General features: G+C 36.5%; 1 pseudogene; it reads right to left on the reverse strand.

Moving 5' to 3' along the window:
* Positions 1-15,070: 15,070 nt before the first annotated feature.
* LOC127971463 (uncharacterized) lies at positions 15,071-16,132 on the reverse strand (annotated as a pseudogene).
* Positions 16,133-17,898: the final 1,766 nt, after the last annotated feature.

Here is a 17,898-nt window from a genome sequence, read left to right on the forward strand (position 1 = left end):
AGAGATTTTTTTTTTTTTTGAGATTCAAAAATCCATTTATTACAAAAACATTGTCCAGTCATTCAACACACTGTAAAAATAAAATCAGAACAGACAAGACACAATTATCTTAAGAGGGATGAAAAATGAAGATTATCATCAATAATTTCACACAAAGCCCCCTTATTGCACCAAATCTGATCAAAAGAAACAAGGTCATTCATAGTTTTAAAATATTGAAAATCAATTAAAATTCTAGATTTCACTGAATTAAAAAACACTGCCTCTAAATTATAACTTGTGTCTCGTTCAATCTTATTTTTCCTAGTATTATATATAGCCATTTTAGCTTGGCCTAACAAAAAATTCAGAAGTTGACACCGAAAACGGTGTCTCCTAACATACTTGAAACCACAAATAAAAACTCCAACAGAAAAGGATTCACCAAAACAAACAAATAAATTCTGTAAAACAATAAACAATGACTTCAGTCTTAAACATTGCATAAATGCATGGAACACAGTCTCTCTCATCAAACAAAAAGGACAACCATGACTAACACCAGGGTTTAAAACTGAAATAAAAGCATTAACTGCGACTGCCCCATGTAATATTCTCCACTGTAAATCGCCAATTTTCTTAGTTAATGGTGACTTGTACAGAGCTCTCCATTCTGGTTTTGTGCCTTCTCCCATCTGTAGGATGGTACGCCAGGGTGTATCTACTTTATTATCTAAAAACCTTTTATTCAAAGACTTGATACAACTTTTATACAAGGCTTTTCCAGAGGCCGGCTCTGAACCCATTAATGACACATTTTCAGAATACAAAAAAACACCTTTGCATTCTTCTAAATTAGGTGATAGCAGCAAATTAGGAAACGGATCCCTGCGATCCGGAATAATCAGTCCCTCAGAGTAGTCCTCCAGCAGTTTACATTCTTCTGTTGTAAGAGCAGATCTCCACTTTTCAAGGAGTTTAGTCACCACACGTGTGGATCGAATGCCCAGATGTTCACCTACCAAATCAACATTCTTAAAGTTTGTTCCTGCGAGCTGTACTAGATGTCCAAGCGTTATCACACCAGAACGGAGTAAAATTCCTTCAAGTGCTGGGAAAGGTCCTTTACTTGATATGTCCAAACGAGAACCATGAATCAAGGGTTCTTGTAACAACCAGTGCAAGGAATCTGTATTACTCAGTCTTTGCACTATAAACAATGACCAAACTTTAAAAAAATTACGATAAAAAATGGGTAACTTGGACAAGTTCATCTTTTTATGATTAAACCAGAACAAAGCTTTGTCCAGGCCTAATCCTTCAAACTTCTGAAGAACTGCAAAAGCTATGGATTTCCAGCTTGAGTCCACTGGTCCAGTTAAAAGTCTCTGTGCAAACTGGAGTCTGAAAGCTGCTGTTCTGCTCTGTAAATGTATGAGTCCATGCCCTCCTTCTTCTTTTGGCAAATACAAAACAGCTTTTGTAACCCAGTGCAGCTTATCCCAAAAAAAATCTATTAAAATTGACTGAATTTTTAACAAAAGATCAGGTGGAGGATCAACACAAATTAAGCGATGCCAGAGAGAAGATGCCACCAAGTTATTAATAATCAATGTGCGTCCTCTATACGACATTTTTGGAAGCAAATATTTCCATTTGTTGAGGCGACCTTTTATTTTTTCAACAACTCCTTCAAAGTTTTTTTGTACCATTATTTCACTTCCTAAAAACACTCCAAGGTATTTAAACCCTTCCTTAGTCCAGGTTAAACCATCTGGGAGGTTTGGTTCTCCCCTTAACCATCTCCCAACCAGTATCGCTTCACTTTTTAACCAATTTACCTTTGCAGAAGAACACTTTTTAAAATCTTTTAATATTTTGATCAACAAATCGACATCTTTCTGACAATTAATTAAAATAACAACATCATCAGCATATGCTGATAATTTAAGTACATTTAAACAATTTGAAATATACACTCCATGCAAATCTGTCCTTAACTTGTTTAAAAGAGGCTCTATTGACAAAGCATAGAGCATACCAGACAAGGCACACCCTTGTCTAACACCTCTAAAAACTTTAAAAGGAGCGCATAAGTCACCATTAACTTTCAATATACTTTCAACTTCACAGTACAAAACCTTTATCATAGAAACAAATTCAGGTTTAAAACCAAAAGCTGCTAAAACATTCCATAAATAATTATGCTCAACTCGGTCGAAAGCCTTTTCTTGATCTATTGACACTAGTCCAAAATCTAAATTGAGACTCCTACCTAAATCCAAAACATCTCTAATAAAAGAAATGTTATCAGAAATTCGTCTACCAGGCACACAATATGTCTGGTCAGGATGGATAACTTGTTCCAAAACATCACCCAATCTATTAGCCAAAACTTTTGAGAGCAATTTATAATCACTGCACAGCAAACTCACGGGTCTCCAGTTTTTAATATCATTTAAATCTCCCTTCTTTGGTAACAGAGTGAGAACCGCTCTACGGCAACTTATGGGTAGCCGCCCATTGGCTAAGCTTTCCCCAAGCACCTCCAACAAATCTGGACCCACCTCCGACCAGAAGGACTTGTAGAAGTCGACTGGTAGTCCATCTACTCCAGGTGCTTTGCCACACTCCATACTTTGGAGAGCTCTTTCCAACTCCTCCAAACTTAAAGCTTTACTGAGCCCAGCATTAGCTTCTTCGGATAGCTGAGGTAAATTATTAAGAAAGTCATTACCATCAGTTTGTTCATGTGTGAGTTCACTTTTGTACAGTTCTTTATAAAAACAAATTGCTCTTCTTCGAATATCAGAAGGATCTGACAGCAAGACTCCAGTTTCAGAGCGTAAGGCATGAATAAACCTTCTCTGTCCATTTTTTTTCTCCAAATTAAAGAAAAATTTTGAGGGTGCATCCATCAATTCTACGTTTTGGAAACGTGATCTGACCAGAGCTCCTTGTGTTACTGTGTCTAGAAGTTCAGCTAAAGAATTTTTCTTTTTATTAAAAATTTCAAAATGAGTCAAATTTCCTGTATCAACACCCCCCTGAAGTTCCATTAATTCATTCTCTAATATTTTCATTGAACTGGTTATGTCTCTCGTGAAATTGCAAGTATATTGTTGGCACAACTGCTTAATCTGAACTTTTGCAATGTCCCACCACTGCTGTAAGGACTTGAAAGAAGATTTTGTAGTTCTAAAAGAAATCCAGAATTCTTTAAAAATATCTTTAAAATGATTGTCACATAATAAATTATTATTAAAGTGCCAGTAAGCACTTTTTGGCTTAATGGAGCTCAAAGACACAACACACTGTATCAAGCTATGATCAGAAAAGCTTACTGGAACAATTGAACAGCTTCTGAAAAAATTAAGCTGGTGTTTGAAACCATAAAACCTATCCAACCTTGCTAAAGAAATTAAATTATCGTAAGCATGAGTCCATGTGTATTGCCTCTGATTACCATGAAAATTTCTCCAAACATCAACAATCTCATGTGATTTCAATAACTGAATGAGCCGCTTTCGTGAAAGCATATGCGGTTCAACATGATTTCTATCTAAAATGTGCTCTGTGCAATTAAAATCCCCTCCTAGAAATAATAAATCCTCAGAATTGCAATGACATAAAACATCACTCAGTGTCTCTAAAAAAATCATTCTTTCCAATGCATTATTTGGGACATACACACAAATAAAAACAAAAGAACGATTTTCAAAGGAAGCTATAACTTTTAAAAGTCTACCTTTTATAATTTCATCTACCTGATAAGAACAGGGAATAAAGTTCTTGGAGAATAAAATGGCAACTCCACCACTGGTTGTGGTCAAATGACTTAATACAGATAAACCATCAAATTCTCTTGCCCAATCAGAAGAATTTAATACGTCAGTATGCGTTTCTTGAGCAAACAAAACATCAATTTTCTTTTGTTTTATTATCTCAAATAATTGAAATCTTTTTCTTATATCTCTTGCCCCATTTATATTTAGAGAAGAAACACAAAATTCTCCCATAAATATATAGAGAAAGAACCATAGCAGGAACAACCAAAAAACAACACACAGAGAAAGATGATATTTACGCATTTTCATTACTAACAATGAGTCCAGGTTGCGAATTAAGTTTTGCAAGAATTTTTTTCAGACGATACACTTCCTGATTAGTAAAACCTCCATCACTCTTAAAAGTCTTTGCTTTCTCAATAAACTGCATTACATCTGGGAAATATTCATCAACCCGAACTTTTCTCGCATTTTTTGTCACTTTGAGAAAAGACTTTATATCTTCTACCTTATACGATCGGCTGGAAAATCCACTCTGAGGCAAACTGCATGAAACACTACATTCAGAAAAATCGCTTTCACTTTCTGTATCAGTCTGACTCAAATCACAATCATCCATTTTTTTCGCTTGTTTGCCAACATCATGACATTGTTTTAGTCTTCTCTTTTGAGGCGTTTTAAATGTACAATCTTCTGAATCAATCACAGAACAGCGATCCTCCTCTATACTGGCTAAAAGTTGCTCAACTGCAGCGGCCGAGCCGTCGCTGTTTTGTGACTCATTCGCCTGCCCCGCTGGAAGATCCCTCGCCACTGGCGCGGATACTTCATCTTCCTCCGCATCAGCGGCACCTGCACTCTCCCCTGCAGTAGTCTTGTCTATCAGTCCAAACTCTGGTACTTTTTCAACGTCTGCTACTGGTTTCTGAGCCATACTTGTTCCAGGCACCTCAGCATCAGTAGTCAAAACAGCGGAACCATTCTGCATTTCCTCATCACGCACAACGCTATTTTGCTCAACACTATCGACTGGTGGAGTCTTATTCAATCTGACTGGACACGCACGGATGAGATGATCTGTGCCACCGCAGCCGAAACATTTCATAGTATTTGTTGTGGCGAAAATTACATAGTTAAAATCATCATGACGAAAATTTAGAGACAAATCTAATTCGTCCAAATTGTCTTGGAGGACCATATAGACATAACGCCTAAATGACACAATATGCTTCAAAAGTGGTGACTTGCACCCAATTGGAATCATTTTTATAGGAGAAACCAATTTACCATAACGAGAAAGCATTCTGGTCAAAATTTCGTTTGAAATAAAAGGCGGCACATTAGAAAGAGTCACTTTTTTTGAAGGAGTAGAAAGAGGGAGCACTTGGGTAAAAATACCATTGAGCTCTACTCCAATTTCTACCAACTGATTCGCTAAATCAATTGTCTTCACAAACACAACAATAGCGCTGTTCATGCGAGAAGCAGACAGAATGTTCTCAGGCCCAATCACTTCTCCAACAGCCAGGCTACAGTCTTCTATACTAACCGCTGAGTCTATTTTTACACCATGACGGCGCGTCAAAAAATCAAACCTTCCGCTACCTGGGCCAGCCATGCTCCCAGTACAAAACCGGGAGCAGACGCCCTAGAGTATTCTTTATACCTCCTTACCCTCCCAAATAAATGATAAAAACAAAAACTAAATTTTAATCACCCCGAAAAATGATACAATAACATAAAGAAATAGAAAGATAGAAAAAAGATTACCTGACACACACCAAACACCCAGCTCACACTCAAAGCTCCGCCCACTCACTCAGTCAGCACATGCGCACAGAGAGAGAGAGAGAGAGAGAGAGAGTTCTGAATAATCTGAATATATAAATGTGAATTGTGAATGTTTTGTTATGTCTGAATACATAGAAGTGAATCTGAATATATATTTATAAGCCTGACTATATAAATGTAAATTGGGAATATAGAAGTATATCTTAATATATATTTATAATTCTGAATTTAAATCTGGATATATATGTATATACAACCGGTATACTGTATATGGTAGCATGTGCACAAATGGAAAGTCAAAGCACCTCACACACCGGTGTGAATCTGTTTCTCTGTGTAGTCGGTTATTATCACACTTCTACTGCATTTGTGTATCACAGCACGGCTCTTTGAAATGCTGTGCACATATACTTCAAAGACTGACAGTTCCTTTGCATTAAGGTCTCTTTAGCTCTGCCATTAACCAGATAATCAGTCTGAAATGAGTTCAGTGTGCAGATGGCAAGCCTTTGGAAATATTGCCATTTAAATTTAAATTGCCTTTTTAATATATTCCATTTCAGACATCTCACATTTGCTTTAACTTATTTCCATAATGTTTCCCCCCCCATCTTTATTTCCTGTGAGTGTATGCATGTTTTCAAAGGTGATCATTTTTGATATAAAAAAAACAAACAAAATCTGTACATAAAACACAAAAAACCCAGCATCATCAAGTATACTGTAAAGATGACTGTAATTTTAATGGTAAAAGACTATAGTAAAAACCTGTTATTAGATAATTATAAGTTTTATGCCACATCTTACATTGTTCATCAGGAAAAGACTGTTGAATTTAGCAGTTTTAAGTGTGTGTGTGTGTGTGTGTAGTTCAACTACAGTTAAAACTGAAAAAAAAATAAAAGAAAACCCTTTTTTTGTTTGTTTGTTTTTCTCCTCTCATTGTTTTTAAAAGATAATTAATATATTGAGAAAGAGATCACCATTAAGATTTATTTCTTATGGGATGTACAGATAAAGAAAACAACAACAACAACAACAAAACAGTTTATTCTGTCTGTAAGGACTGTCTTGTTCAGGATCACCTCTGAGAAATAGCATGGAGTCTTAAATCAAAGAGCTTGTTTGAACAGACATCTGCTTTACCCCAGTTCACTACATGAGGATTTCTTTTTTTACATCTCAACCCGTGTTCTTTTGTCTTCACTGATCTTCTGTCTCGTAACACTTCACAAAAAAAAAAAAAAAAATGACCAAAGGGTTTCTGTGGTTTAGAAACACTCTCTCAGTTTACTCTCAGTACAGAGTCAGTTGATGCTGTGTTGTGTTTGGAGATCAGCAGCATCAGTTTTGGGGATATTTTCAGGATATTCATTTCCAGCAGCATCAAAGTTCTCTGGTGTTTGTGCTAAAAAACAGTCAAATTCCTCACGTTACAGTAAACCTTCAGATCTCAGACGGATTCAAAAACACACCGTGGAATCTGTGAATAAAGGATTGAACTCAGAAGTGTGATCTCAGAGGCAATACTTAGTGGCTGGAAATACAGAAATTCCTGAAAAATTAAATTATATAAAAATCATATACAAGGTGGCTTTAATATGAGCTCTTCTGATCATCGTAATATGCTGTTTAGTGTACATTTATTTATGGAGCACACTTTAATTCAACTTGTTCACATGTTACCTATCAAATCAATCCTACAACCTTGGCACTGTTTACTCCACCAGAAACATACATCGAGTAAAGGTGTTTAATTTTAATTAAAGACTTCTAATTCTTCTCAAATTCTGGCAATATTTTAGCATTTGGGTTGTTTTAAAAGTGTAATCTCTGCTCAAATAACCAGCGTTCTCAGCTCCAGCAGTTTGAGAGATCAGTTCGAGTCAATGTTTTCACTCATGGCTTATGTCACACAATGAAAACCACACATGCATGTTTGCTCACTAATTAATCACTTCTGCCACTGAGCTGTGGCTTCCTGTTCACTCACGAGCTTTATTTATCAAGATAGATAGCTGATGAAGGAAAAAAAAAACACACTAGCATTTTGTATTTGCATGCAGCATTAAGTTTCTGTCAAATTTATATGTAAATGAATATTTGCACATTTACAAGCAATTCATCATAATTTATTTTTTTCTGTCAGGGTGATTTAGAGTCATTTTAACGTGGGGCTCACAGAAGCAAACGAGCGTGGCAGGGAAGCCGACTGAAACAAATACTCAGAGCTGAGAAAAACCAAGAACATCCCCTGGAGAACAGCATACAAACTGTGGTTATGAATGAAATCATAATGGAATATACAGTATTGCTATTATACACAGTGCTTAACCTTCATGTTGTGTTCCTGTTTTTGACCCAGAGAGGATTTTCTTTGTCCTGAAATTACAAATTATTGCGATCAACTGGACTAAAATTGCTGACTTTGCTCACAGGAATAACAGCTTCTACATGAAAAAAGTGTTATATTTGTACTTTTTTAGGACCCCACCCTCCACCTTCTTACATTTGTGGTGTTCCCGAAAAAAGATAACTGCTCATACACAAATTGCTTGTAAATCTCTCACTATGCTATATTATCACCAAATCCTGGATTTAATCTTTGGTTTTTATTCGGCCTCATTGTTCTTAGCCTATGCACCTCAGTTTTTAAGTCAATACTGCCAAAACAATCCACATATAATTTTATATTGAGCAAACATTGTTCATTAAAGTTTGACATTAAACCCAGATTCCCTTTCATAACAAAAAGTTGATCTACAATCATACCCTCCAAAAATGCTTTGAAAATACAAAAAATCCAACACATTAGATCCCAGTATGGAGCTCAGAGATTTAAAGTCTGTTTCTTTAAGAAGAAAAAAAAATAATAATGACAAGATTGTTCACCTGATTATGTATTATGCTGAGAATAGAAGCAGCCTCCAGCTCTTGTATAATGAAAGGTCAGGAAGGAAAGCATGTGGAAAAGTTCCTGTCCTGTGGCTGTATTGCTTTCACCTTTTAAGGTTTTGGAGTCAGAATTTTCCACAGGACCTGCTGCTGCTGCTGCTGCTGCAAATGGCAAGTTTTAGTGACTGTTACGTATTATAAATTTAGAGCCGAAAACTTAATCACAGCAGATTTGACAAGACAATGGGCTGGAGGCTTTTTTTATAAAAATACAGAACGTGATAATGCTTTATGAGTTACAGTTTTCCATAAACCACACATTTGCTTTGTTGATGGTATGAACTTATTCAGATCTACAAAGGTAAATACCTTATATGTAACAAAGTCGAGTGCATAGATCAAAAACATCTATAAAACAGCTTCTGAATATAGAAAACTGGATGCCAAAAGTGCATTATTTCTGGTATTCGTGTGTATCCTGGTTTTTATAGTATAGTAAAACTAAATAAAAAAAAAACTAAATGTTAACTAAAAACTTTTTTTTTCGCTTAGTTTTCATTTCAGATAGTTTAACCTGTTGTACTAAAATAAATACAACTAAACTGAAATAAACATTTAAACAATACATACACATAGAGGTTAAAATGACAAAAACAAATAACACAGTGACTAAAATTACCTATATATATATATATATATATATATATATATATATATATATATATATATATATATATATATATATATATATATATATATATATATATATTGAATTTTGTATGCTACTTTAATTATAGTAAAGTAACACTATTATTACTTACAACTACTTGCACAATGGAAATGGTCTTTTTTTATTTTTTAAATGTCAAAGCTTTCACAAAGATGTATGATCCTAAGTGAGGTCAGTTCTGAGAAAACACTTTGTTTTGCCGATGCTGTTTGCTTTGATTTAAATTTGACATTAAGGCATTTAGGTGTCGAAATACTTTTTAGGAATAATTGACACACTTTCAAGTATGCAAATTGTGACATTTTTCTATGCTGTCTGTTTAAGAGCTAGTCACATTCAGTATATTACAAAAGTATTAAGAGAGGAAATGAGAATATGAGGGAGCCGAGCTCCCAGCTCAGATATTTTTAGCACTTTATCATAATGAGTTATAAATGGGTCTCCCTCACTCAACAGGAGCTCAGCGGACCGCTTAAGACGATGCAGCTCTTCCTAATGACAGTAATGAGAGAGAGCCACGAACACACACACACACACACACACAGACCAGCCTCCTGTCCTTCCTTTCATTCGGTGTCCACTCTCCTCTCCTCACCCTTCACGCATCACTGACCTTTAATCTGTGTCCCATGGTAATGCTTAACGTCTTCCGGATGATAATCTGAATTCCCAAAAATGGGCTTCCAGGTTACAGATTTCATGATAACATTAACAATAACAGAAACAGAAAACAACAGAATTAGCTTTAGCATGGGATCTCATGGTTGAATGAATATGCATCAGAAATGTAGCACATCACAAGATCCAGATTTAATCCTCAGAGGAACAAGAAGTGTTGCTGTTCTGTTGAATGACTCTGTCAAAACAACAAAATAAAGCTGACGATTTGACCAATCAGAATTTAGTATTCCTGTGGGAATCTGTCAGGGGGAAAGTCTTTTTTTATTTTTTATTTTTATCTTTTTAACACATCATGTGTCTTTGGCTGATGCTTGGAAGCTGTGGCAATTTTTTTTTTTAAAATGCAATTCTGAGAGAAATAAACTCTGAATTATAATTCAAACATAATTTTCATCTCACAGTTCTGTCTGTTTTTATATGTTTATGTATTTGGCTGTGAATAGTTTTTATTTGTTTATTTATTATTATTATTATTTTTATATTATTTTTTGCTTGTGGAAAAAATATTCTGGAAAAAAAAAGGAAAAACTGAATTCCGAGGAAATGTTGAATAAAAAGTAAATTAAAAAGTCACTTCCTTCTTTTTTTTTTTTTTTTACTACTGAAATTGATTCCATAGGATACAGTCAAACAGAGAAACTATCTGCTCATGATTTTCACAAATCTAAAGGGATAAAAATTCCTGGTGCTGATGTTTGTGAACCCCGAAAATGGCTTTGGTACAGCTCATGAACATGTTCATTAAACATTTTTTTTTTTTTAACTATTATTTCAAGATGATTAAATAATGAAAAAAGAGCTGAAGCAGCATGTAAAGAGTGTGTTAACCTCTCTTCCACAGAGTCTCTCTATAACACCACCATTAAAATGAAGGAAGGGATTAGAAAACAGTTTCTGTCAATCCTCTTGTGTCTCCTCACTGTTTACATTTTCCCAGGAAGGTGCACCAAAACCTGTATCCATGGAAACTGCCAAGAGCCAATCAGGAGTCCTTGAAGTGCATCATGTGACCCAGTCCCTGTTGAGAGATGCATTGAAGTTGGCAGTCAAGCTGTCTGCTGACTGCGTTTTATTAAAAGAAAAAATACAAACCAGTGAGACGGAAAAGCTCCTTAGAGCACAACAGAGAGAGAGAACTGGGGGAACGAGAGGGCTACGGCTTTTACAGGTTGAAAAGGAAAAAGATTGCTGTCCTTTAATGTTGAGGATGCATTTCACAGCTCATAGAAGGTGAATGAGTTGTGAACGATGGGGTGGATGTTTGCTAAGGCGATCGCTTATTCTAGCACATTTTAGCCACTTTGCTCTAGAAATAACACTTTACAATCTTTTTCTCATGAGGTTTGGGAAAAAAATATCCAAGGATCTTCTAGTTTAAGTGAAAATCAAACTGAGCTTAAACACAAAAGAGTCTGTTTCAAAACCTAGTGGCAGGCCTTGTTGTCTGATGTCTACATGGGAAGCTGCCTTCTAAGGGCTTTTCTTGATAAAATAGGACCTTATATTGCAAAAATAGAATCCTGGCAAAAAAAAAAAAAAAAAAAAAAAAAAAAAAGGAAAAGTATCTTGGTTTTCACAAAACCATTGCTTAAATCATGTGACACTGAAGATTGAAGTAAATATGCTGAAAATTCAGTTTTGCATAATGAAATGCATTACATTTAAATAAGCAAAATATTGAATATTTCAGAGTTTTAATGTTTTTACTGTATTTTTTATCAAATAAATGCAGCTTTGCTGAGACTTCTTTCAAATATATAAAACTTACAAACTTCACATCTTTAATGGTAATTCATATGATAAAATAATCAGTTTTTAATTGATTATGACCTTTTTGCAATGGAATACAAATAATATTTTTTTATGATCTTTGTTGCATCACATTATAGGCTTGCAAGCTTCAAGAAAGATTGAGAATTAAGTTTAATTATGCAGTTTAATTATGCTGCCTACTTTTTATAAGAGTGTTTAGAAGAGCTTTTATGCCACACTGTTTTCAACTAAAAACTGGAAACCTAGACATTTTATGCAGGCAGTCATTTACACAACAACAGCATTTCTGGAGCTTTTGAAATTTGTGAAAGCTTTTGAAAACGATGATGTTATTGACTATCTAAACTACAAAAATGCAAATTAGTGTAAACTGTGACGTCGTGCACATGCATGTTATGTGTTCAGTTTATAGGTATGTGCGAAGACCCCAGCAACTGGCCTGGCACGCATTATGCAGCATTTTAGTCATTTTTGTGGATAGAAATTGTTTTGAAAAACATTGACACTTCAAAAACTTCAAAAACGCAAAGGAAACCCTTTTCCATTTTTAGTACATTGCTGTCGGTAAACGCACACAGATACAGTATTCCTTAATGATGCCTTAAAATTCTGTCTAGTGTGGCAGCTCACTAGACGACGGAGCCATATATGCTCGTGGAATCTCTCTTTCTTTCTCTCTCTCTCTCTCTCTCTCTCTCTCACACACACACACACTTTCACACACACACACACACACACACACACACACACACACACATAGACATGCTATTTTTACCTGCCAGGAACACTGTTTCTTATCAGAGGCCTTGAAACTACCTGTCCACCTCAATCAACATGCTTGGCTTTCAGCGTTGAGCCTGATGTGCCTTAGTTATTAGAGCATAAGATCTCTCTCTCTCTCTCTCTCTCTTCATCTTTCACTACCTCTCTCTGTGTTAGTGAGAACGGCAGATTCCTTTCTCTTTATGGAGCACCGTGACCTGCATGTAAGAACACCAGCCTTGATCCTGGTTTCTCCCTCTGAGGGGATTTTTCATGTTTTGCTCCATCAAAGGTTTCTCGGCACTACATGTTGCTGCAGTATATAAACTACATGTTTTTACCTGCAGGATATTTGGAACTGAAGACTGCTTTGCAGGAAGCTTGAATATTAAATGCAACAGCAGTTTTGGCACAAGATATGCAAGAAGCTGATGGGTTAGGTAACACTGTAGAATACTGTAGTAGTTTGTTCTCTGGGAGATATGAAAAAAGTTACTTATTAGCTAATAATAAACTACTATGGAAGCACTATTACTGATAGTTCTTTACCCAAAGTTTCTTGTTAGTTAATAGTAGTTACTAGAGTGCTAGTATCGCATTACACATGTGTTCCTGTATTCTAAAGTGTTACCAGCCGATGGAGTAATTATCTGATGTCAACGATGGTGCAGTGTCCAATACTTCAATACAAGCAAAAGAGATTTGATCAGAAGATCTCATACGATTTACATTGTACAAATTTACATGAAATTGCTACCTTGTAAAAGTATATATGTTTTCAACTCAAGTCGGTGCCGATTCAGATCAGATCTATAACAAAATTAATCAATTATGAAACAAGTTCAATTCAGCGATAAGCAGGTAAAAAATTGTGCAGTTATTCAGCCTGAATCAGTGTAATGCTGGTTCTGTTCAATACCTGGAAAATGAATCAATTATGTAACCATTGTGTTTCAGCTCTAAAGCAGATAGGACATTCTTTTCTTTAGAAAAAAATGATGAACTTTGCAGTGTGAATTTCAGTTGAAGGGATGCAAAAAGTGACCAACAGATGGAGACAGAAGTGCAAGGAGAGTCAGACAAGAGAAAGAGAGCCACTGAAAGTGAGGTTATTAAAATTACCAGCATATAAATAAATGTCAGTAATGGGCTACCAAATCAAAACGACATTTGTCTGATGATTATTCACAGGCGACAGCAGTTCCGTACTTAAACTGTTCTATATAGAGAGAAAGTTTATTTTTTTATTTTTATTTTTTACCCTCATGACACTTCTTCGAGATGAACCCAAGAGTCCAGCGAGTGTGACCTCCGCTCAAGTATCCCGACCTCCACTCAGCATTCACCTCTGCACACAGATAGATAAGTGATATCTTTCAGAAAAACAAATACAGACCACCACAATTCACTCAATACAAATCCTCTCTTTGTAATTGTGTGGCGTTGAAAGACTCCTTTACATGTTTGCGGCTCCCAGCATGCTCTCTGTTCACCTGGTGACACCAACAGAAAGAGCGCATTTTCTAGAAGCTGGAGCACAGCAGTGAACTCTGCTAAGTGGCCGGCCTTTGTTGGTTCTTTTAAGCTCACTTTTTCTCTATTGCTTTTCCTTTTTCTTTCCGACCATCCAGGCAGCAGCGACAGGGAATCAATCCTTTAGAGATCCCCAGCAGGTAGAGCTCTCCCTGCCTGTCTCTCTCTCTCTCGGACTCCCTGTTGATCCGCATTCATCAGGCACATCAAAGGGCAGCTCAGGATGCTGCTGTGTCCCCGGTTTGCCGGCCCCTCCTGGTTGATTCTGCCGCCCATCAGGAAACAATCTCCCCTCCGCCGCACAGACTCATCTAATCAATGTCGAGGTTTATGGCTCTCGGAGTTCCTGCGGCTCTTGCGAGGAGCTAAAGGCCTGTGAGGTAGAAAGAGTCTTAGGAGAGAATGACTGCACACTGAGGTTTGACGGAGAGATCACCCCATCGGATCCCACCCGCAAAAAATCATCAGCTCTTTTAGTCTTTAGTTGTTTCTTCAAGTTGTTTCTCCGGCTTCTTTTTTCAGCTCTTTTTTCCTGCTTCTCTGATTTTTCTTCTGTCATAATGACATGTTTCTACTCAGATTTTCCAAGAAAGTCTGTGATAAAAAGTTTCAGTAAGAACTTAATAATTCTTATCCAATTCTTCTTTGGTCTCTGAATAGGACTTTAGGAGAAACATCTGCAATGTTATTGATCTTTAAATTAATGAAACATGAGCAATCAATCAATTTTGTCTCTGGAAGTGATTTTTCTCCTACAGAAAAACTTAAAGAAAAGCACATGAAATCTAGCAATAACATTCAAAGGGATTGAGAAAGAAGAAAAACTCAGTGAAAAATGAAAAGTGAAAGCAGTGAAAGCAATCAAAAACAACAAAAAAAGCAATGATATATAAGTGCTATAACAAGTCTCAGTTAGGTTAACACAGTACACATAGCATGGGATTTTAACTAATATAATAAATAAAAAGAAAACAGATAGAATAAAAAAAAAGAATAGAGCAAGCTAGGGTTAGAGGTCTTTACACATACACACACACACACATACAATTGCATAATTAATGAAAATAAAATAGAATACAAAAAGATTAGAAAGGTAGTTAGATTTTTTAAAGAATAGAATTAGAATAGTGATTGTTAAAGTTAGAGGGTCAAATAAAGATGGAAGAGATGGGTTTTAAGCCGATTCTTGAAGATGGCTAAGGACTCAGCTGTCCGGATTGAGTTGGGGAGGTCATTCCACCAGGAGGGAACATTTAATTTAAAAGTCCGTAAAAGTGACTTTGTGCTTCTTTGGGATGGCACAATCAAGCGACGTTCACTTGCAGAACGCAAGCTTCTAGAGGGCACATAAGTCTGAAGTAACGAATTTAGGTAAATGGGTGCAGAGCCAGTGGTAGTTTTGTAGGCAAACATCAATGCCTTGATAAACAGAGGTGTGACGTATTCTTTTTGGCTCATTAAAAATTAATCTTGCTGCTGCGTTCTGAATTAATTGTAAAGGTTTGATAGAATTGGCTGGAAGACCTGCCAAGAGGGCATTGCAATAGTCCAGCCTGGACAGAACAAGAGCTTGAACAAGGAGTTGTGCAGCATGTTCCAAAAGAAAGGGCCTGGTCTTCTTGATGTTGAATAAAGCAAATCTGCAGGATCCGACAGTTTTAGCAATGTGGTCTGGGAAAGTCAGCTGATCATCAATCATAACTCCAAGGCTTCTAGCTGTTTTTTAAGGAGTTATGGTTGATGCGCCTAACTTGATGGTGAAATTGTGATGAAATGATGGGTTTGCTGGAATCACAAGCAGTTCTATCTTGGCAAGGTTGAGTTGAAGGTGATGGTCCATCATCCAGGAAGAAATGTCTGTTAGACAAGCTGAGATGTGAATAGCTACCATTGGATCATCAGGATTGAATGAGAGGTAGAGTTGAGTGTCATCAGCATAGCAGTGGTATGAAAAGCCATGTTTCTGAATGACAGAACCTAATGATGCCATGTAGACGGAGAAGAGAAGTGGTCCAAGAACTGAGCCCTGAGGCACCCCAATAGTTAGATGTTGTGACTTGGACACCTCACCTCTCCAAGATACTTTGAAGGACCTATCTGATTGGTAAGACTCAAACCATTGAAGTGTGGTTCCTGAGACGCCTTTTGCCAGTAGGGTTGATTGGAGGATCTGGTCGTTAACCGTGTCAAAAGCAGCGGACAGATCAAGTAGGATAAGTACTGAAGATTTGGATTCCGCTCTTGCCAGTCTTAAAGTGTACTTAAATAAATAAATAAATAAATAAATAAGAAGAAAAAAGGGATCTTGTATATCATCTGTTTCACTCAGATAGCAATGAGATTAAATGAGATCAGATGTGGACTTTGGACTAAATCTCATGAAATTCTGCAACCATAAGTCATATTTCAAAAATCAGAGCCACCCCAAAGATCTTAGCTGCTCTTCACATTGATTTATTCCTCTTTATGTCAAGAAGGCGATTGTGGAGAAACATCTGAGACAAAGTTGATACTTAAGTAAAACAGAACCAAGTTAAGTCTCCAGAGCTATAAATGAGCAATCTCTGGGCAATAAAATGTTCCTCTAGGAGGTCAGAGAGAAAAAGAGGTGTGTTGATTGATAGCAGGGTGATGAGATGGTAAAGTTAAGTAGCGATGAGGGTTGTGTAAGAGACTAACTTCGTGCTGTAGTGATCTGACAGCATTCGAGAGGGGAGGAGCTCAGAGTTCTGTGATCCAGAGATGAGCTGAGACCGAATAACACTTGAGAGACAGATTATGCTCAGCTCCAAGACAAATGAGAAGAAACATCTGAACTCTATCTGCAGTGGCAAACAAAAGGAATGAAGGGATTAGAGCAGTCAAGCAGTCCTTCCCTCTTTCTTTCTGTCACACACACACACACACACACACACACACACACGCATACACACACAAATATGTGCCTTCTCATTATTCACAGCACTCTAGTTTACACACACACAAACACAAGTTTTTATACCTTGCTCAACTCTTAAAATAAGTTATAACAGACAGCACAGAATGTTCCATATGGTTCCAGGATTGTGTGTGTGTGTGTGTGTGTGTGTGTATGAAAGTGTGTTCAAGACATGTCTGTGGGAGTTTATTTATACTTTGGGGACAAATTTGTTCCCAGGATTGAGCTACATTCGAGCAAATTTGCATCTAGGGACATCCTCATTTGTACAAACAAATTTCGGTGTGGTAAGATTTTTTTTTTATCTTTTTTAAGGAAGTCTTTTCTACTCTCTTGCTGTATTTATTTGATAAAAATAGAGTAAAATAAAAATATTGTGAAATATTACAATATGACAATTACAATTACAAAATGACAAACAATGAATACCGTTTGGTAGCTCTTAATGTGTCATAATATATAACATTAGTGCCTCAGTTCAAGCGGCACATGAACCGATCATCTTTTCATATTTACTACTGTAGTTAAAGCATGAAATAAACATAAATGAACATTAGATGATATCTTGTATCACTTCACATAGTTAACTGTAATAATGGTCACACAGTTCGAACAAAAGGGTGTTGTCAGCGATGCCCTGACAATTTTATCAGTTAACTTATATAGTGTAGCAACTTTAAAGGCTACACAACATTTCTGACTAGCGAGGTAATAACAGCACTGTTTAGATACGCACAAAGGTAGCCTAATTCACACAAGCTCTCTCTCTCTCTCTCTCTCTCTGTCTGTCTGTCTCTCTCTCTCTGACTCTCTTGCTCTCTTTCTAATAGCTTCATTAATAAGGGCATTAGAAGGCAATCAACGGCTCAAGCCTCCATTACCGGATTTAATATGATGTTTTGGAACCAGCAAGAGAGGCGTTGGATAAGATGCGAAAGAAATAATCCTACTCACAATAGCAATTTAAGTACAAAAACCCGACGGATCCCTATAAAAATATTATCTGATCGTGGTAACCGTAGTATAAG

Source organism: Carassius gibelio, chromosome B14, assembly GCF_023724105.1.
Source record: "Carassius gibelio isolate Cgi1373 ecotype wild population from Czech Republic chromosome B14, carGib1.2-hapl.c, whole genome shotgun sequence".
NCBI lineage: Eukaryota > Metazoa > Chordata > Actinopteri > Cypriniformes > Cyprinidae > Carassius > Carassius gibelio.